Source organism: Podarcis melisellensis, assembly GCF_964234715.1.
Source record: "Podarcis melisellensis genome assembly, chromosome: 14".
NCBI classification, from domain to species: domain Eukaryota; kingdom Metazoa; phylum Chordata; class Lepidosauria; order Squamata; family Lacertidae; genus Podarcis; species Podarcis melisellensis.
Window position 1 is genome coordinate 50848995 of NC_138546.1, and position 21319 is coordinate 50870313.

The following is a 21319-nucleotide window of genomic DNA, read 5'->3' on the forward strand; positions in this document are numbered from 1 at the left end:
TGGAAAGCTTAGGGAGCAGCAATCCACAAGCAAGTCTCTTACTGAGAGAGACTCTGGGGCTGCTTTAGAGAATCATAAAATCATAGAATCTTAGAGTTGGAAGAGACCTCAAGGGTCATCTAGTCCAACCCCCTGCAATACAGGAATCTCAGATAAAGCATCCAAGACAGATGGTCATCCAAACTCTGCTTTAAAACCTCCAAAGAAGGAGAGTCCACCACTTTCTGAGGGAGACTGTTCCACTGTTGAACAGCTCTTACTGTCAGAAAGCTTTTCCTGATGTTGAGTTAGAATCTCTTTTCTTATAACCTGAAGCCATTGGTTCAAGTCCTACCTTCCAGAGCAGGAGAAAACAAGCTTGTTCCCTCTCCCATGTGACAGCCCTTGAGATGACGTGGATCCATTGTTATGTTGCAGTCCAGTCCTTAGGCGTGCATCCAGGTACCCCCAATTTCAAAATCTGGGGAAGTCCCAGTTCAGCACCTCCACGCTTGAACCTGCAGGATGTTTTAGGCTGTGCTAGTTCACATTTCTTTTAAACAGTCTTCCCAAAACTTAGGCTATACCTACTAAATGCTACTTAGAGCAGACCCTGGAAATTAATGGACATGGTTAACTTGGGTTTACTGAGGATGCAACTGAGGTCCTTAGATGCAGCTAGACTGTATTATTATTGTCCTCCTTTAACCCTAAGAGTTAAAGATGGGTCACAACAATTAAAATACAGTATTAAAAACAGTTGAGAATTGCAGAAATAAGATGGGTTGTGAAAACATACATCTCAGGTGCCAAAAGGCCTGGGTAAAGAGGTGTGTCTTCAGCATCTGCCAAAATCTGTGCAATGAAGGTACCAGACGCTCCTCTATGGGGTGGGAGTTCCACAACCTAGGGGCTTCCTCAGAGAACCCCACCACTCCTGGCCAGCATGGCCTATGCTCGGGGATGATGGGGGCTGCAGTTCAACAACATCTGTGGCTCAAGGTTTGGGAAGGCTGACCAAGGGTAGCTGGATACCTAAAAAGGTCCCACCCCTTCAGGCCATTAGCTGCGGTTGCTGGGCGTGCAGGAAAGGGTGTGCTCCCTGCCACGGGAGCAAATATTTTAGGGGGGGCCGAAGGGACCTTGGTCCCTAGGAGTTGGCTCCTATGCTCTATACATGTCTGCACAGAAGTGGATCCTGCTGAATTCTAGTAAGAACATGAGAAGAACCTGCTGGATCAGGCCAATGGTCCATCTAGGCCAGCATTTGTTCTCACAGTGGCCAAGCACAGTTCTACAGGACTTATTCCCAGGTAAGGAGGAAGAGCATTGCTCTGGCTGTCCGGCATACATAGTGGTGTGAGAGGGATGGCTATTTTTTCCAGGGGTTTAGAGTTGCAGGGGTTTAGGGTACAGCCTGTAATAACTAGGCAGCTTGGCCTTCCCTGAGTGCTCTGCATCTGCTCAATGGGAGTGAAGCAAAGGAGACATGGCAAGGACACAGATCAGCTGCAAGGGGGTCAGGGCTTCTCTCCCCCTCCCTTCCCTGATTGCATGCCTGGCTTCCCATCTCACTATTCACCTGATTTGTCATGTCACAGCCGATGCAGCAATCACAGGGGAGTGCTGGTCACCATGCAGTCAGCAAATCTCAGTGCCAGCCTCCGGGGTGCTGGGACAGCATTGCCCCGCTGTGCCTTATCACTGTGGCGTCTGTTTGCCTACAGCCCCAGTGGCCCAGCGAGGGCCCCTTGCTGCTGCAAATGACACACACGGACTCTCTAGCAGCGAGAGCAAGTAGTGCATTTGGATGGGACAGGGATCTGGGCCTACACCTTCTTCATTTCCCTCAAGGTTGCCTCTCCCCCCACCCTCGTTTCTTAAAAACGGAAATAGCACACATCAAAATCATTCACCTCCCACAAATTATTCTGCTGACTGTTTGCAGGGGGCAGGTGGATAACATGTTGCGATTCTTATCACTGCAGCGGGACTTATAATAATAATAATAATAATAATAAATTTTATTTATATCCCGCCCTCCCCAGCCGAAGCCGGGCTCAGGGAGGCTAAGAACAATCAAATAATCAAACAGTCAAATAATACACATTCTAAAAACATGTCATTATAAAAATTAATTAAAATCAAATTGATGGCAACCGATTAAGCAAAATTCTGTGCAGGTTGCCAGAGGAGGGAGTCAGGCTGCGCCCTGACCAAAGGCCTGGTGGAACAACTCTGTCTTGCAGGCCCTGCGGAAAGGTGTCAGGTCCCGCAGGGCCCTAGTCTCTTGTGACAGAGCACTCCATCAGATCGGGGCCACGGCCGAGAAAGCCCTGGCTCTGGTTGAGGCCAGCCTAACTTCTCTGTGGCCTGGGACCTTCAGGATGTTTTTATTTGCAGACCGTAGGTTCCTCTGTGGGGCATACCAGGAGAGGCGGTCCTGTAGGTACGAGGGTCCTAGGCCGTATAGGGCTTTAAAGGTTAAAACCAGCACCTTAAACCTGATCCTGTACTCCACTGGGAGCCAGTGCAGCTGGTATAGTACCGGATGAATATGATCTCGCAGCGAAGATCCCATAAGGAGTCTCACCGCGGCATTCTGCACCCGCTGGAGTTTCTGGGTCAGTCTCAAGGGCAGCCCCACGTAGAGCGAGTTACAATAATCCAGTCTGGAGGTGACCGTCGCGTGGTTCACAGTGGCTAGGTCACTTGTGGCAAATCTGTCTGTGGCTATCAGTATGGCAGTAGTCTTCAGATGGAGAGTGTCACAAATGGGAGGTTTGTTGCCTGTGGGACTACAAATATTGATTTCGAGCTCTAAACATCTTTTGGAAGCCCACAAGATTTACAGTGGTGCCTCGCAAGACGAAATTAATCCGTTCCGTGAGGCTCTTCGTATAGCGGTTTTTTCGTCTTGCGAAGCAAGCCCATTGACAGCTTAGCGGATTAGCGCTACAGCTGTCAAGCGGCTTCCAGCGATCAGCTGTTAAGCAGCTTATCAGCGGAACAGCTGATAAGCGGCTTAGCGGCTTAAGAAAAGGGCGAAAAAAGCGAAAAAACCCCGCGGGGGGGTGCAAGATTTTTTTCGTCTTGCGTAGCAACCCCATAGGGGAATTCGTTTTGCGAAGCGCCTCCAAAACGGAAAACCCTTTCGTCTAGCGGGTTTTTCGTCTTGCAAGGCGTTCGTCTTGCGGAGCACCACTGTATTAACAATATTATACTATTATACTGTATATTCAGGGTCCTTGAATATATTTACAAAGCCCTGAACAACTTAGGTCCAGGGCACCTCAGGATCCCCTGAAACCTTATATCCCAGCACAATTGCTGAGATCACCTGCAGGAACACCACTGGTCATTCCTCAAGTTAGTGAGGTTCATTTGTCATCAAGGAACCAAGCCTTTTGTGTCATCACCCCAGTCTTGTGGAACGCTCTGCCACTAGAGTTTCAGAAGACACTTTCTGTCACTGTGGAGGAAGAGGAGTGCGGGGGGAGTGCACCACCCTTGGCAGCGCAATCCCAGTGGGGTGCCATCACGGCTTCCCCCCCCCGCCCACGCTGGGTGCCATGCCCCCAGGACGCGCACCAGCCCTGCCCCTGCCTACTCTTCACCCCCCCCCCCCCGGTGCTGGAGCATGAAGTTCCACTGCTTTCTGTGCCAACTATTAAATGCCTCCTGGAAACTTCTATTCCATCAGGTTTAGGTAGGCATACCTTCACAATTGTTGAGGTCTGAGTTTAAGTTTTTTCTCTGTGTTTTTTATTGTGTCATTGTGTACACATGTAAACAATTCTGATTTTTTAAAATGAATAGGTAAAGGGTAAAGGGACCCCTGACCATCAGGTCCAGTCGTGGCCGACTCTGGGGTTGCGGCGCTCATTTCGCTTTTTTGGCCGAGGGAGCCGGTGTGCAGCTTCCGGGTCATGTGGCCAGCAGGACTAAGCCGCTTCTGGCGAACCAGAGCAGCACCCGGAAACGCCGTTTACCTTCCCGCCGGAGTAGTACCTATTTATCTACTTGCACTTTGACGTGCTTTCGAACTGCTAGGTGGGCAGGAGTTAAAATGAATACCTGTATTTAAATATTGTTAATAAATAAATAAACTATGATTTCTATTGCATTTTTAATACTTTTAATATTCTTTTGAGAGCCACCCAGAGTGGCTGGGGCAACCCAGTCAGATGAGCAGAATATATTATTATTATTATTATTATTATTATTATTATTATTATTATTATTATTATATTATTATTATTTCAAGCTGTGTACATCCAACGAACAGGAAAGAGCTCGCTTACAAAACACAGGAGCAGTACAGAGGCTGTATTTTCCAAATAACAGAGCAGTTAATGTAGAAAAATAAAAGCAGCAAAACACACAATGAAAGCTAAATTTTGAGATTTGGTAAAGAAAGTTTTGTGTATTTGAATTTGACATATAGGAAATGAAATCCTATTATATGATTATTAATGGAAAGTAATTTTCTTCATGTTCTATGGTTCTCTTCCCAGAAGCCTTGATCCATTGCAATGTATAGATATATCAAACTAAATAATAAAATAACATCTGCATAAATGTGTGAAAGTTGGGCAATACATTCTGACTGTGGCAATGTTATAACATTTGCAAAATGTTGGTGTGTGACCTGCCATATACATTAATCCCTTCTCTATTGCTAGTCTGTAATACTCTGAATTATAGTTACAGAAAGAAAGGGAGAAAGCCAGGGCTGTGAGATTTTGCAGGGATCTCTTCATGATCCCTGAATACCATCGGCATTCACCGTGTTAAAGCTCTTCCCCAGAGCCTCTATTTCAACAGTCCGTTTGGAAGGAAAACTTCAAAGCACCAGTCATTATAACAATGATAATCCTCCGTGTGGGAATGTGGAAAAGTGACTCTGCCTCTTTCCGCCACATCTGATCTATTTAAGCAGAAATTCTGCCATCTGGAGGATTTTCCCAAAAATGTCCTTTGCAGAAAAGCTCCTTGAAATGTGATGTGCCTGCCTGCTCCAGCACATCTTTAAAAGGTGAAGGCCACTGCAATTTCAGGGCTAGACACCAGATAATTTCTTCTGACAGGGTTCTTGCCTACATTTATCCCTCGTGTCACATTTGCAAAGAGGGTGAGGATCTGTGCTGCAGCAAATCCCCCTTTATCATCCTTCACAAATTGCAATATAATATAACAGCTGTAAGTCTCAAGTGGTCTAAACTCTCCCGGGTTTTATGAGCTGAGGGATTTACACCCTTTAGCAGGGAACATATTAAATGCTTCTTGCCTGTGCTTGCTTTTTATACAGCAAACTTCATACTAGTTATTAAGACAAAAGTAGCATTAGCATTTTAACGGCCCCCATCTTGCCATTTCACGGGGGCTTCTGTTCCTCCTCCCTGCCAATCACCACATTACCTCCATTGCTCAAGTCTTGGGACCAAGCCTGGGTGCTTCCAGGGGATCCTGCCTCTTGGGCAAGCAAGGTTTCCCCCCAGTGTCCTCATGATGACACTGCTGGCATCAAAATAACAGGCCCCTATTCTGGCACCCTCTAATTGAATCTGAAAACACCCTTTATGGGGGGAATCTGATAAAAAACTGAGGTACCAGTACTTACCATGAAGTTGTTGCAGTACGTTTCCGAGCACAATTCAAAGTGTTGGTGCTGACCTGTAAAGCCCTAAACGGCCTCGGTCCGGTATACCTGAAAGAGCGCCTCCACCCCCATCGTTCTGCCCGGACACTGAGGTCCAGCGTTGAGGGCTTTCTGGCAGTTCCCTCCCTGCGAGAAGCCTAGTTACAGGGAACCAGGCAGAGGGCCTTCTTGGCATCGGCACCCACCCTGTGGAACACCTTCCCACCAGATGTCAAAGAGAAAAACAACTACCAGACTTTTAGAAGACATCTGAAGGCAGCCCTGTTCAGGGAAGCTTTTAATGTTTAATAAACTATTGTACTTTAATATTCTGTTGGAAGCCACCCAGAGTGGCTGGGGAAACCCAGCCAGATGGGCAGGGTATAAATAATAAATTATTATTATTATTATTATTATTATTATTATTATTATTATTATTACCCACATTTTACATTTGGGGGGGGGGGATGCCAGTATTGTGTACCCTTGAGTACTCCCAGAAAAAAAGAACAGCAAAGACCCGTTTGCAAATTCAGCCCCCTTTCCCCCAGTTTGCACATTATGGCAAGCCATTGTTGACAGCTGGTCATGCTTTTCGAAGCTACCTTCCCTGCTCCTGCTCCCCGGCTCAGCATGACCTCTGAGCCAGGGGTAATGGCATATTTTGCTCCAAACAAACCACCAACAGTAAGCCAAGAGCAAGCTTTGCCTACCAAATGTTGAGAGGGAAGCAAACCTCGGTCCTTGGTTCAGGTCAGGGACGGTGCATCCCATTTTCCATTGCTGGCAGAGGCGGGAGGGCAGGTGGGGCGCCTATTATTATTATTATTAGTAGTAGTAGCATTAGTAATAGTATTTGAATTTATATACTGCCCTATACCTGGAGGTCTCAGGGCAGTTCACAGAAAAGACTGGGGGTGCCACTTCAGGGGCACCCCACCTACTAGCTGCATTGGTTCAGGTGTAACACTATTTCAAGGAGGAGCAAAGCAGGGCTTTTTCGGTCGCAACCCCCTGGGACTCAGCTCTGACGCCTCTCAGGTGGGGGCCATGGCCATTCCAAAAGCACAAGAGAGGCGTTCATGGCGAGTTCTGGCACCTCTTTTTCTAGAAAAGCAGCACTGGAGCAAAGCAGGTCCAAGTTGGAGCTCATGCATGGTGAGCCATGCTTTCAGTTCTGCTGCTCCTTCATGCAGTGATGGTTTAGTGCTGCTCTTTTGTGTTTTTATTGCAATCTGTAGTTTATCTGTGTTTTAAAGGTCAGAATATCTGAGCATTTATGTTTGCTGCTTCTTTCTTCCTCTTTGCGACTCCTTTGCAGAGGGGGAACTGGGGTACACATCTTTAAAATAAATAATAATAACAAATTATCAGCTTTGTTGGTTGCAGCACTTCAGCTGAAAATAAATGACAGCACAAGCATGGAAGGTGATCAAACAGGAGCAAAGCTGAGGCATTCAGGAAACGAGCCTTTAAGAGCGTTATTAGGATAAAGTGAAGCATTAGCTCCACTTTGCTGCTGTCAGGGCAAGTTAAATTTTAATTGCTTTCTTTAGATATGTTGTGATGTATTTTAATTACTGTTTTTAACCAGATTGTTTTTATTATTCTGTACTTCATAATTGATGTTTTGAAACATTGTAAGCCACCTTGAAGCCCAACTTGGGAGAAAGACAGGTGATAAATATATTAAATAAAATAAATATGATGATGACTATTAATAATACATTCCCATCTAGTTCTGTTCCAGGTCAGCCAATGTGATGACCTCCAAATGCTTTTGGCCTCAGCCAGCAAGGCCATTCGCGGTGGATTAGGGGAGCTGGAAGAGCAACACCTGAAATAAAGAAAATAATAAAAGGCTCTGAAAATATTGGGCAGAGGTCCCTTCCTCATTGTTTCTGCTGCCTGGAATCCTTTTGCCCGAAGATGCTACGAGGGATTGAACTTGGGTCCTTCTGCATATAAAGCATTAATTGAATTACAGTCTCTCCCAGGGCTTTTTTCCAGCTGGAACTCAGTTCCGGCGCCTCTCAGGTGGGCAACGTTGCCATTCCAAGAGAACGAGGGAGGTGTTCATGGCGAGTTCCGGCACCTCTTTTTTCTAGAAAAATAGCACTGCTTTCTCCTAAGAAGCATTGGTCCATCTCCTCTACAGGCAGCAGCTTTGTGGGATCTCAGGCAGGAATTCTGTTTCCACCACCTGTTACCTCTTCCTTTCAACTGCAAATGCCAACAGCTGGACCTGGGATGCTCCTGCATGCAAAGTACCTGCCTTGCCAATGAGCTTCAGCCATTCTCCTGATGCATCGCCAGACTTTACAGAAACCAAATTTAGAATGCCAAAGACTATTGCATGCAGTGTGTCACTTTTTTTTAACTTCAGAAGGAGAAGGAAGCTGAGAAGTGCTCTAGGATCATTTCAGAAGCTCCAGACCCCCTTTTGAAACAAAATGGAATGTGTCATCTTGTGAAGAATCTCCACGGGCTGGAAGATTGCAGGCTGGAAGCTGAGCTGCTCCTTCACCCAGAAGAGAACCAAGATGACTTTCTGAGGCCAGAGAGAGACGTAGGAAAGGCAGGGGAGGGTTTGGGGAGGGGGCAGTCCTACAAGGTGCAGCCTTGTTCCTGCACCAACCCATGTGCCTTGCTCTGGTGTCAAAACTGAGAACGAAGGACTGGGAAAGGGACAAAAAGAAGACTCTTTGATTCAGGATTACTTTTCCCAATATGCCGTACACAAAATTAGATGGCAGGATTATCTGATTAAAAGTTAGCTTCTTTACTGTTTCAAGGCTTCCCCGTCTTCACCCACCCCTCCTCCACCCACCCCTCCTCTCATTTTCTCTTTTGTACTTTGAAATTGGGTTGAGGAGCTTTCTGACATACAAAAGCCAGCCAATCAATACCATGAGGAGCCTTGAACTGAGAAAGGGAAAGTTGTCTTGCAGAGCTGCTGTGCTGATAAAACTGGTGAGAGGGAAGGAGAGCAGGCACCACCCTGAGCTGCTTAGAGGAGGGTGAGATAGTTCACTAATTTATTATTGATTGCATTTGTATCCCTCAAGGTGGCGCACATAGTTTTCCTCCTCCCCACGACAACCCTCTGAGGTAGGTTAGGCTGAGAGGCAGCGACTGACCCAAGGTCACCCAGGGAGCTGAATGGGGATTTGAATCTTGGACTCCCAGGTCCTAATCTGACCCTAACCACTACACCACCCTGGCTCCTCTGCAGTATGACTGGTGCAAGGTCCAGCTAGTCAGACAATGGAAAAAAGGGTGTCAGTGAGCCCAGTCTGAGCCATAAGAGTGCATATGTGTCACACAAGTATTGGGGGCTCTTCTGCAGCCTCTGAATTACATCTGTCTCTGGTCTAACTATCTGGAAGAAGATTCAGGACATGTTTTATTAATACATTATGAAGCCTTTAAACATGTTTAATTTTAAACAACACCGGCTGTAAAATTAAGAATGGCTTAGTATACTTGGAATTAAAGGAGACTCCTATGCCAAATCCCTTTCCCCAAAAAGTCACCCCAAAGCAAGGATGAAATTACTCTTCCCAGGAAAGCTATATAATAATTACCATTATTTGTGCTGCATGCAGACTTCAACCCCATCATTACAGAAATAGCAGGTGGTTTGGAGCTAAGCAGATGTTTATATGTTAAGGCGGCTGGAAGAAAATCATAGAACACAGACGTGTGACTGGTGTGAAGAACAAAAGATGGGGAATGACAGAGCTCAATTTGGTGTGTTTTGTGCTTTCTTGGTCATTTGTGCGTGTGCCAGAGCCATCGTCTTCTTTTCCTGCATGAGAGGATGACAGAAATTATTATCTTTCTTATCAAACTGCAAGCCTGACAGCCAAAGACATGAATCCAAGCTGGGCTTGTCATTTTACTGCTGGAATGGTTGCATGTGCTCATGTACTTGAGTGCCGGGGGCACCAGCTGGGGAAGCCCCAAGGGAACCCCCAGAGGAGGAAGGCTCCGAGCCAGGGGTTTGGTGAGGAGAGGTCAGAGGGAGACAACTGGGAGGAGGTGCTGAATACCGAAGGGACAACAGGGTTTAGTGAGCAGGAGGAACCCATGACAGGAGCAATTCAGACTCTGATGCAGATATTAGTGAATATAATATACAAAAATGCATTAAATGAAATAGAAATGTGTGTATAGAAATGTGTGCACACTGATGAGTTCTACAGATTTTTAAAATCATAATCACAAACTGATCCAGAAATAAGGTAAACTTAACCAAAGAATGGAAATAATAAGAAATTAGGAGTAACCAAAATTGGCAGATTCAGCCATCAAATCAAATGGAACCACCATTGCAGGGGGTTGGATGAAATAACCCTTGGGGACCCTTCTGACTCTACGATTCTATGATTCTATGAAAAACCAGAGAAGTGTGAATTTCAAAGTATAGCTGCCTTTCTGTTCATGTATTGTTCCAGTATGAAATGTGGACCAAACTGAATTCTCCCTCCCCATTAATCAAAAGCTGGACAGGCTTGTCCTAATCAGTTCAGAGGAGGTCACCTCCATGTTCTTTACTCTAAAGATCAGGAACATTGAAAGAATTTCCTCAGAAATTTGACGTGGATTAAAATCTGGAGCCTTATTACATATACATGGAAGGCAGGGAGATCCTTTGAAATTGTGCTTGGAAGGCTGTTTTTAAAAGAACGAAAAGAAAATGTCTCCCTTGAGAAGAGAAGTCTTGCTTCCAAAGGGTTCATACAAGTCATACAGTATTGTTCTGCAGTCACTTGTGAAACACATAAACGGACATAAATCGGACATCAGGAATCACAAGACAGAGAAACCAGTAGGAGAACACTTCAATCTCCCAGGACATTCTATACAAAATCTCAAAGTAGCTGTTTTACTACAAAGGAATTTCAGAAATAGACTGGAAAGAGAAGCTGCTGAATTGCAACTTATCACCAAACTTAAAACCATGGAGAGACCTGGTCTGAACAAAGACATTGGATTCTTATCTCTTTATACATGGCAAAGCCATTTTTCACCTTCTCACCCCTTGCTTTTTCCTGTAAGACCTATTGCAGTCGTTAAGAGTCGTCAACAGGCTCATCACAGCTATCTGCCAATCACCCATTCCCACCACCCTTCTGAGTAATACCCCTCCCCACCTTCTCACTATATAGAAGGGTCTGGAAACTTCTGTGTATCTGAAGAAGTGTGCATGCACACGAAAGCTCATACCAAGAACTAACTTAGTTGGTCTTTAAGGTGCTACTGGAAGGATTTTTTTTTGTTTAGACATTGTATTGTTTTTCTCTTGGATAAATGAAAATTAAACACACACACACAAAATCAAGCCGTACGTGGCTACAGTCTTGGCAGGTTGCAGATTTTCCAGGTTTTGAGACACATCGTTTGCTGCTCACCACCGCCAAAGCCTTAGCCAAGATCTGGGCATTTATGTTGAGTTGAGTTAAATCGATGAAGCCATCCGCTGAGATCAAAACAGCCGGATTCCCCTATCGATCAAATGCGCTTAACTACTTACATAGGCTTTTTGCCATCTAAAAAAAGTAGTCAAGCACAAAGAATGGTTTAAAATTTATTGCTGTGCTGGTTGCTGAGTGAGGCCTTTAATTTAATCCATCAGGATAAGAAGCTAAAACATGGATGAAAAGAGGGTTTTCATTAGAAGTATTGTTATACTTGTGGTAGCCTCAGTTCAGCTTGGTCAATTTATCATGCAACTGCCTCAGTCAAAATTCATTGTCCTGCATTGTTAAAATAGGCAAAATTAATGCAAAACAAAAACTCCACTGTAACAAGATGCAGAGTGGAGGTAAATGAAGTAGTAACAAAAAGTTTGACCCCTTCTAGTGCAATTTCCAAGCATGTTCATGATGTTCAATGGGACAGGGCCAGTTCTAGCCATTGTTCAACTGGACCATGTTCTTACACTCCTAATTTGCAATATGGTTGAGGAGAGAATTGGGGAGGTAACTCTGGTAAGGAAACCATAGAAGTTCTGAATTGGTGTCTTCCTGAAGACTCAATTTTACCACACGTTACAATTTATAAATGCTGTTTTAATCTTAAAGATTTAAAAATATGCTTGTACAGTCTACAGACTGTTCTATTTTCATTCACTCATCACACATTATGCTTCTGCAATTCGTTCCAAGTCCTTTTGAATCAAACTTTAACTGCTGAAAATACTTTTATCAAAAATTGACCTGTGTATGTGTATATGGATATCTGCATCTAATGCTTCTGTACATGTTTACATTGATGTGTGTATATTTCTTTCTGTACCTTTTCTTCTTGAAGAGTTTTTAAAGTTTCAGCAAAGCATTATTACTATTACAATCTATATTTTTATTATCAGGTTGAATCCAACATCTTATCTTACATAAAAACACATATTAAGAAATAACTCCAAGGGAGATGATGCCTAAAAAACAATAACTTTGGAGGCAATTGGACAAGACTGGATTTGAAGAGACCAGAAAGACCATACCCTGAGTAGGTCACAGTTCAAGGGACGCTGCAAAAATGATTTTACACTACAAAACACTGCAAACAATTGTAAAACGTTGGCACTGGAACTGGAATAGCAAGAAACAGCTTTTTGTTTTTGTTTTAATGCAATAAAAAGGGACTTTGAAAAAACAACTCCATATATTAAATTATTGACTTGCAAGTTCTCTTTCCAAAGGGGCAGAGTTATGTCTTGACATATCATAATGAAATCCTATGTCTGACTACTCTGAAGGCAACCCTGAAGGGCTCTTTGGGGCATATTCTGTGTGCTTTAAACTCAGTTGGTGGAGTACTACAAAATGTGGGGGTTTCACTGCAAAATGCTGCAAAACTGTTGCCAAACTTTGGCATTGATTCAGAGTGAATCAGACAATGTTGGGTTTTGGGGTGATACCTATGACCCTAGGTTTAAGCAGCACTGGCTCAGCTTTTGGGGTGCTGCAAAATGTGGGGCTTTCACTGCAAAACTCTGGGAAAACAACTGCAAAACTTTTGCACAGGTTTGGAGAGGAACCCAATTTTGGGGGTTCATAGTTAATGGGGCCCATCATTATTATATACGATTAAGAGGTGATATGATTGATAGCTCTCTTCAAATATTCGAAGGGCTACCACATAGATGATGGAGCAAATTTGCTTTCTGTTGTTCCTGAGGGTAGGACCTGATCCAACAGCTTCAAATTACAAAAAAAAATGGATTTAGAAAGCGCCTCCTGACAGTAGACACTCTTCAATGGTGAGAGATATTCCCACGGCAGGTGGCAGACTCTCTTTCACGGCAGGTTTCCAAGCAATGCTGCCTCTCAGGGATGCTGTAACAGTTAGTGCGCTTCTTGCACTGGCAGGCAGCTGGACTAGATGAGGTCCCTTTCCAATTCTATTATTGCAGAACAGCCTTATTTTAAGTCTTATTTTATGTGATCTGGAAAAGCTGAAGCGGCACAAACAAGTCTCAGAGCGCCCTCTTCAGGGCCAGAAGGGAATTACGGAAGTGCAGCACCAGACCAGTGGCAGTAGCCCTCAGGAGGCTTCAGCAGCGGCCAAGTCATTCCCTCTCATGGCAGATCTGGGGTGTGGGGAGAAGTGTTGATGGAAACTGAGCCAAACAGGCCTAGTGTGAAACAAGGGGAAGGTATCAGCAAGCTCAGGGAAACCTCATGAGGTTGTTGTGATGTTTAAACTGGGCAAGGAGAGAGAACCATGTTCTGCAAAGACCACCTAAGGAGGCACCCCCTGCCACCTCCACCAAATAGTCCAATGAGGACTGAGCATACTCAGCAGCCGCAGAATGATGAGTATCCACTGGAAAAGCAACATGGGAACTGGGAGCACAGAACAGCATATCCCAGACAGGGCCACCAGCTTGTGGCAGCCGAGCTGTTTTGGGCCCCCACAATATCCTTTGGGAGAGGGCTGGGGGCTCCCAATGTTGAGGGGGCAGAGGAGGCTGAGGGCGGAGCTGAGGGTGGCATGACTTCAGTGGCTGGCGGCTCCTCCACCTGTCATGGAAAGAGGCTGAGCGCGAGAGAGGAGCTTCCGGCCATGGAAGCGGCACCGCGTTCAGCCTCCTCCTGACATCTCATGCGCGATGCCAGCCCCTTCAATCTTTGGCGTAAGTTGGCAGCTCTGATCCTGGAAGTGGACATAGCCGGCCGGCTTCCTAGCACCCGGAGCAGGAGCAACATTTTGCTTGGCAGCTTGGTAATAGTTCCTTTCTTGGTCAATGGAACAGGATTTTGTCCCTGCTGCACCTCCTGCTGCCGCTTCATCATGGCCCAAGCTTACAGCTTCAACAGCTGCCTGCCTGGACCTGGAGCTGCAACATCTCCTCCAAGCAGAGGCTTCTGCCCGTGGCCTTGTGCTAACCATGAGAAGCCGCAGGTCTCCTGGGGATCCATGCAGCTCTACCTCATCTTTGTTTTGCTCCACCTGCTCTGCTGTGATTAGTCTGTTTCTTGGTTTTATTTTATTTATGTCTCTGCCTTGGGTATTTAATTGTTTTGTTTTAAAGCATATCTTTAGTTGTTTTGTGTCTTGCCTTTAAGCCTATGGACAGTGGCCAGCAATGATGAGAATCCAACAACATCTGTGGTGTGATCAAACTATGGACTCATTTTAAACCTCCTTGGCTGGCTGTAAATGGCTGGCTAAAGCAGAAACTGGGGCTAGAAACATCACTGCAAAATAGTCAGGGCCAGGCCAAAGGCTACATGCAGATACCATAGGTCAAATTCCCCACAAACTGTGCTTTGAGGGATCAGAGACAAGTCCTGTGATTTCTCCTCTCCTTGTGCACATATTATTACTTCCTGGTTTGAATGCACCATATTTGCTCCAGACTTGAAAATATCACTGAAAGCTATGACCTGCAATCCTGTTTTCAAGAGCTCATTCAAATCATAGTTTGACAATTCAGTCATAAGAGTTTGGTCAAACAAGGAAGTAAAGTATTATGCTACTTGTGAGAGGGGAGCACAGAAGCATGGTGTGTGGTCTGGAGAAGCCTTCTGCTACCAGGTACCAGGGACACAGGTGGTGCTGTGGTCTAAACCACTGAGCCTCTTGAGCTTGCCGATCAGAAGGTCAGTCATTCAAATCTGCGCCATGGGGTGAGCTCCCGTTGCTCTGTCCCAGCTTCTGCCAACCTAGTAGTTCGAAGAAGAAGAAGAGTTTGGATTTGATATTCCGCCTTTCACTCCCTTTAAGGAGTCTCAAAGCGGCTAACATTCTCCTTTCCCTTCCTCCCCCACAACAAGCACTCTGTGAGGTGAGTGGGGCTGAGAGACTTCAAAGAAGTGTGACTGGCCAAAGGTCGCCCAGCAGCTGCATGTGGAGGAGCGGAGACGTGAACCCGGTTCCCCAGATTACGAGACTACCGCTCTTAACCACTACACCACACTGGCTCTCGAAAGCAAACCCCCATGAGTAGATAAATAGGTACCGCTGTGGCAGGAAAGTAAACTGCATTTCTGTGTGCTCTAGCACTTGTCATGGTGTCCCATTGCACCAGAAGTGGTTTAGTCATGCTGGCCACATGACCCAGTAAGCTGTCTGTGGACAAACACCGTCTCCCTCAGCCAGAAAGCAGAGATGAGCACTGCACCCCATAGTCATCTTTGACTGGACTTAACCGTCCACGAGTCCTTAACAGGTGCCCTTCAAACATTTTGGACTGCAATTCCTGTAGTGGCTGAGGACAAAGCCATTTCTGACCCCATGGGGGAAGAGAGGGGGTTGCGGTCTTGCCCCTCCCCCAAGCGCGGGGGCTGGCCTGCCGCCCCCGCGAGAGTTGGGGGAATCCCTGGGCGTGCCTTCCACCCGTCCGCCAATCGGCCGGCTGGGGGAGGCGTGGCCTTGGCATACTTAAGGCCAGGCACGCCCAGGGACCACCCTCTTTACTCCTCGTAGCAAACGTCACAACTTTCTTTAGTATTGGCGGTTAGGCATTGGCTGGGGGTTCAATTGTTATGCAAATGGATCGGGGGGAAGGTACGCCATCACCTTCCCCAAGAAAAGGGGTAGTCCGGTAAAGGACTCCGGGGGGCGTTGTCTTGTCCGAAACCTGGGAAGGTAAGGGCCTCCGGCACGCCCCCGAGCGGTGACACCCGTGGGATCCTAGTTGGCGTACTTCAACAGGACCCCCCACGGTTCGTGTTAACCCGTCCCGGTCACCATGCCGGGTAGTGGATAGGTGCCAATGCCTAAGGCCAATACCTTCAATTCTCTAATCAATAAAGTTGTGGCCTTTTCATGCCCAATTAACTTAATCAACGTCTCCTGTGTCTTTATTTCTGGGGGGGGGAGGGGTATTGACACGCAATGGAAGCTGTACACTTGAAACATTAGGAGGTCACCTGGTTGAAAAGGGTGGTTTGGAGGATTGAGAAATGTGATGTGTGAAATGCGGCCAAAGGGCTAGATTCAGTGAAGTAGCTCTGTCTCCCACCTCCAACAGCCGGCAGGAAGAGGGGAAGTCATTTCATTCAGCAAGCAGAAACGGTTGCACTGACAGGATGCTCATTTTGATGTGACACCAGTTAAATGAGTGAGGTTTTATGTTTTTTAAGTCCTACAGTTTCAATGAGCAAGCTAAGCTCCCTCAGCGGGACTGAGCCCAACATCCTTCTCCCTGTTCTTGGAATGAATGGCTCAAGCTGATCTTCATTGCATTTTTGTGGTGTTCCTTTTTCAGGGAATGCCAAAAAAGCCCATCCTTTGAACAGCAGTCTCTCTTTCTCTCAGCACGCTTGTTTAATCAATATACACACTGGTAATCAAAGTGCTCTCCCAAATTAGTGAAATAATTAGCTGTTGGCCAAACACCAAGTTGTGTGGAACTACAGTGAAAACCAAAGCAGGGGGCAAGAGGGGAACACAATCACTGCCAATCAGATAATAATTTTGGTATCTCGTTTTATGGCTCTGTTCAGCTCAAGAAACAAGGCCACAAAGAACTTCAAAATGCCATGGAGTCTCTTGAGAACTTTTCAGGCACCACCCCTACCACCAACCATCTGAAAAGCAAGGCCTGCTTTAGAACCAAGGTTCTAAGTCTTGCAGGGAGCAGGGACAGCTGGTGCCCACTGGTATGGTGGAAGACAGAGAGACAATGGCAAGCAGAGCCATCTAATTCTAGCCCCCATCTCCATGTGCAGTTCTGCAAAGGCGGCTCTGACAATGAGGTGAAAGAAACAGAAAGGCAGTGGGACCTCCTGGGCAGGTTGTAAGTACTTGTTTCTTGAGCTGATCCTATCTGCTATGCACCCAGTAGATCACTGTGCTCTGCAAGACAGTCTTTCCTACAAGTTCCAAAGATCTCAGAAGTCCACTCCACAGTAAGTGTGACGCGGCAGCTAAAAAAGCCAATGCAATTCTGGGCTGCATCAATAGGAGTATAGCATCTAGATCAAGGGAAGTAATAGTGCCACTGTATTCTGCTCTGGTCAGACCTCACCTGGAGTACTGTGTCCAGTTCTGGGCACCACAGTTCAAGAAGGACACTGACAAACTGGAACGTGTCCAGAGGAGGGCAACCAAAATGGTCAAAGGCCTGGAAACGATGCCTTATGAGGAACGGCTAAGGGAGCTGGGCATGTTTAGCCTGGAGAAGAGGAGGTTAAGGGGTGATATGATAGCCATGTTCAAATATATAAAAGGATGTCACATAGAGAAGGGAGAAAGGTTGTTTTCTGCTGCTCCAGAGAAGCGGACACGGAGCAATGGATCCAAACTACAAGAAAGAAGATTCCACCTAAACATTAGGAAGAACTTCCTGACAGTAAGAGCTGTTCGACAGTGGCATTTGCTGCCAAGGAGTGTGGTGGAGTCTCCTTCTTTGGAGGTCTTTAAGCAGAGGCTTGACAACCATATGTCAGGAGTGCTCTGATGGTGTTTCCTGCTTGGCAGGGGGTTGGACTCGATGGCCCTTGTGGTCTCTTCCAACTCTATGATTCTATGATTCTAACCTGGAGCAGGGTTTTTAGTGTGGCTGTCCCTGTTCTGTGGAATAGCATCCCTTTTGAGATACGAGAAGTGCTCACTATCTGCACTTTCTGGAAAAGGCTGAAGATGATTTTTGATTCAATAGGCTTTCCCAGCTGGATAAATGAGTGTCCACTTGTTAGGGTTTGAATCTTATTTTAAATATATTGGCTGGTTGTTGTTTTTTTAAAAAAACTGTTCTTATGTGTATATTGCCTTGAGACTGCGAGGTCAGGGACTGGCTAGATGAGGAGGAGTGCTGGAAACCACCTGACCAAGAGCCCTCCAGGAAAGCACAGGAGAAGATTTAGAGCCAGGATCTTGGTGGTGGACAACTGGATACACCGCAGAGGAGGGGAAGAGCTGGGATGTACTGGAGACTGGAAGTGTGGAGGATGAGGAAAGGGGGGAAACAAGTAGGTGCCCCATCACAGAGCAAAGACAGGAGTCAGGCAGTCTGTCGATAGTCTGCCAACTCCTAAAACAAGGCATTTGCTTCACATAACATAGCAAAAAGCATTCTTCAAATATGCTTTCAATGGCTTCTTCTCCCATTAGAGCTTTTTAATCAGATGTGACAGGGCCAGTGGCACTGAACAAAGCCAAGCAGCCTCTGGCCAAATCACAGCAGAGCGCAAGACAGAGTCACAGGAGCTCACCTGCTGGGGCTGAACAGCTGGGAAGCTAATGAAGGGTGGAGGCCCCAAGTCCCCACACCTGGAAGGAACTGACAGGAGAACAGAGAAGAGCCAGAGAAGGGAAAGGGAAGGGGAACAAGTCTCAGAGCAGAGCAGAAGGCTCAGAAGGCTCAACAGTACCATCCAAACATGCCACCAAGGCCCAATAAGAGCCAACACGAAAGGCTTGTTTTTATATAATCAAGCATCCCATCAACTCTCTGACAGATTCTGCTTTGGCTACACAGCTAAGGGTTCGTTTTGCACAACACTATCCTTGTTCCAACAATATTTTTCACCCTTAAATACCATTGCTCACTTCTATTGAATGGCACCGGTTTTACCTCTGTGTAAGTCTCTTACTAGTATTATATTATAAAAAATGTTCATTGTTCTCATTTTCAGCAACTCTGGAGAAGAAATGTGCCTTGAAAATATTTGCTTCCAGCACTCTCCCAAAGACCACTTTCTCCTAGGCCACACCCACTGCCTCCCACCTGCAGCAAACTGGCCACACAGGTAGAGAGAGCTCTATTCACACATGGCCAGCCTGGTGCATGTCCTCTCTGTTCATTAATTTCATTAAGGAAGGCAAATGGGAAAAAGGGAGAATGTGTGCAAGAGAGAGAAAATGGGGTATATGTGTGGTTTGGCCCCACCCACTTTGTACCACTTTCCCCCCACCACAGTCGATGCTGAAACGTTGTCTGCTTTACACTCTATAAATAAAAATTTCCTTCATATAACATCTGACAAGTGTCTGGCCAAAGTCAACATTTCTGGCTCTTTTTGAATTTATGTTACTTTCTTTTTATTTAACGCCTTTTAAATCCTGGTGATAATTTCACAATTTGAAGAAAGGATGTTACAGTTTAGAATTTAACACTCGCCTTTTAATTAACATGCAACAACTCAAACTGGGTGTAACAAAGACACCCCAAGGGGGTCTTCCAGCAGAACCACAGAAGTTCCAAAATATCTATATTTAGAGCAAATATCAACTTGATTCCTTTGAGCAAACCTCTGAAGGGGTCTTTTCAAACAGCATCAGTGGATTCCGCCCCCCTCTGGAAGCCCCCTTTGAACAAGGCACTCTGTTATTCTTAAACAAACTAAATGATTTGCTATGTACTCATTAAGTTAATATCAGGGTTACTGCTTTGAAGCTTTGTTAAGCACAGGAAGGAATGATCTGGTATTATGTGGATTACTAATAGATACTGTCATTGTAATTCTCCCAAGTTTGTCCACCCCCTTAAGCACCACATGCCCAACACCTGCCCAAAACGTTTTCCAGCCCACCGTGACTGTCACTACAATGTCTGAATGAAGACTGCAGGGCAAGCATGAGGAACCACACTTCTGTCAGTAGATCCGGTTAGACAACTGAGGATCTTTTCAAAAGGGCAAATTCTGAGGTAAATGGTTTAATCCACCGACCAGACCAGACCCCCACCCAAACCTTTATTTTTTGCCCCCCAAACACCCACTCATCTGCAGCAGGAGCAAAAAGGCGACTTTGCAAGTAGAGATTGCCAGGAGGGAGGGAGAACTCAGGAAGCAAGAAGGAAACGCCAGGGCAGATCAGAATGCTTCTTCCTCTTTCCTGAATGCTCAGAGATGCTCCTGACTGCTCCCTGTAGAGCACAGTTTCTACTCAAAGACAGGAAAGGAATTAGACAAATTAACAGAGGAGACGCCTATCAGCAGCTATGATGCTTGCTATATACAGTGGTGCCCCGCAAGACGAATGCCTCGCAAGACGAAAAACCCGCAAGACGAAAGGGTTTTTCGGTTTTTGCGACGCTTCGCTAGACGATTTTCCCTATGGGCTTGCATCGCAAGACGAAAGCCCATAGGGAAATCTCGGGGACCTTTTTTTAAATGCTGGCGGTGGGGAGCAAAGCCTTCCCCCCCCTCCGGACTTCAGAAGAGGTCCAGGAAGGCCGGCGGGGGCGAAAGGCTTTGCTCCCCACCGCCAGCATTTTAAAAGCGGTCCGGGATAGCAGGGAAGCGCTTCCCGCTATCCCGGACGGCTTTTGAAGGCAGGCAGGGGGGGCAAAGACTTTTGCCCCCCCTGCCTGCTTTTAAATCGCCCCGGGACTGTCCGGGGCGATTTAAAAGCCCCCGGACGGCTTTTGAAGCCTCCCCCCGCCGCCCAGCTTCGGGGCATCGTCCCGATGCCGGGCGGTGGGGCAGGAACGCCTCCCCCAGCCGCCCGGCATCGGAACGATGTCCCGAAGCCGGGCGGCCGGGCGAGAAAGCCTCCCCCCGCCGCCCGGCATCGGAACGATGTCCCGAAGCCGGGCGGCCGGGCGAGAAAGCCTCCCCCCGCCGCCCGGCTTCAGAACGATGTCCCGAAGCCGAGCGGCGGGGCGAGAAAGCCTTTGTCCCCCCTGCCTGCCTTCCCAGGGGCTTTTAAATCGCCCCGGACAGCGGAGAAGTCCTCCGCTGTCCCGGGCGATTTTAAAATGCCGCCCGCCAGAAGAGGTCGGGGGAAGGCGTTTTCCATAGGAACGCATTAATTGATTTTCAATGCATTCCTATGGAAAACCGTGCATCGCAAGACGAAAAACTCGCAAGACGAAGAGACTTGCGGAACGAATTAATTTCGTCTTGCGAGGCACCACTGTATTGTGCTACCAGGAGCAAATATGCCCCTCTGAATTACAGGCAGCAGAGTGCTGTTGCTCTTAAGCCCTGCTTCTGGGTCTTTGCTCTTGAGTTACATTCTTCTGAACTTTTCTTCTATAGCAGGTATGACCATTGGCACTCCAAACTGGGCTGAACTACAAATCCCAGCAGCCTCTGCAAAGCCTGGTCCACTGGCAGGGATGATTTGAGCTGCAGTTGAGCAACATCTGGAGGGCCAAAGGTTCCCCACAGCTGCTCTCTGGTGTGGCTGTGTGACTTGAGGCCCAAAGCACAAATAAGAAGTGAAGGGTGGGAATCTCAATTCATGGTATTCTTCAGGTCCACATTGCAAAAAGTTATTTAAAACAAAATTACT

The 21319-nt window shown here is 46.5% G+C and overlaps 1 protein-coding gene across 8 annotated transcripts in view; it reads right to left on the reverse strand.

The window, feature by feature from the left end:
* Positions 1-21319, reverse strand: part of TJP1 (tight junction protein 1) — a 360820-nt gene that overhangs the window by 221356 nt on the left and 118145 nt on the right. The gene's annotated exons all lie outside the window — the stretch shown is intronic.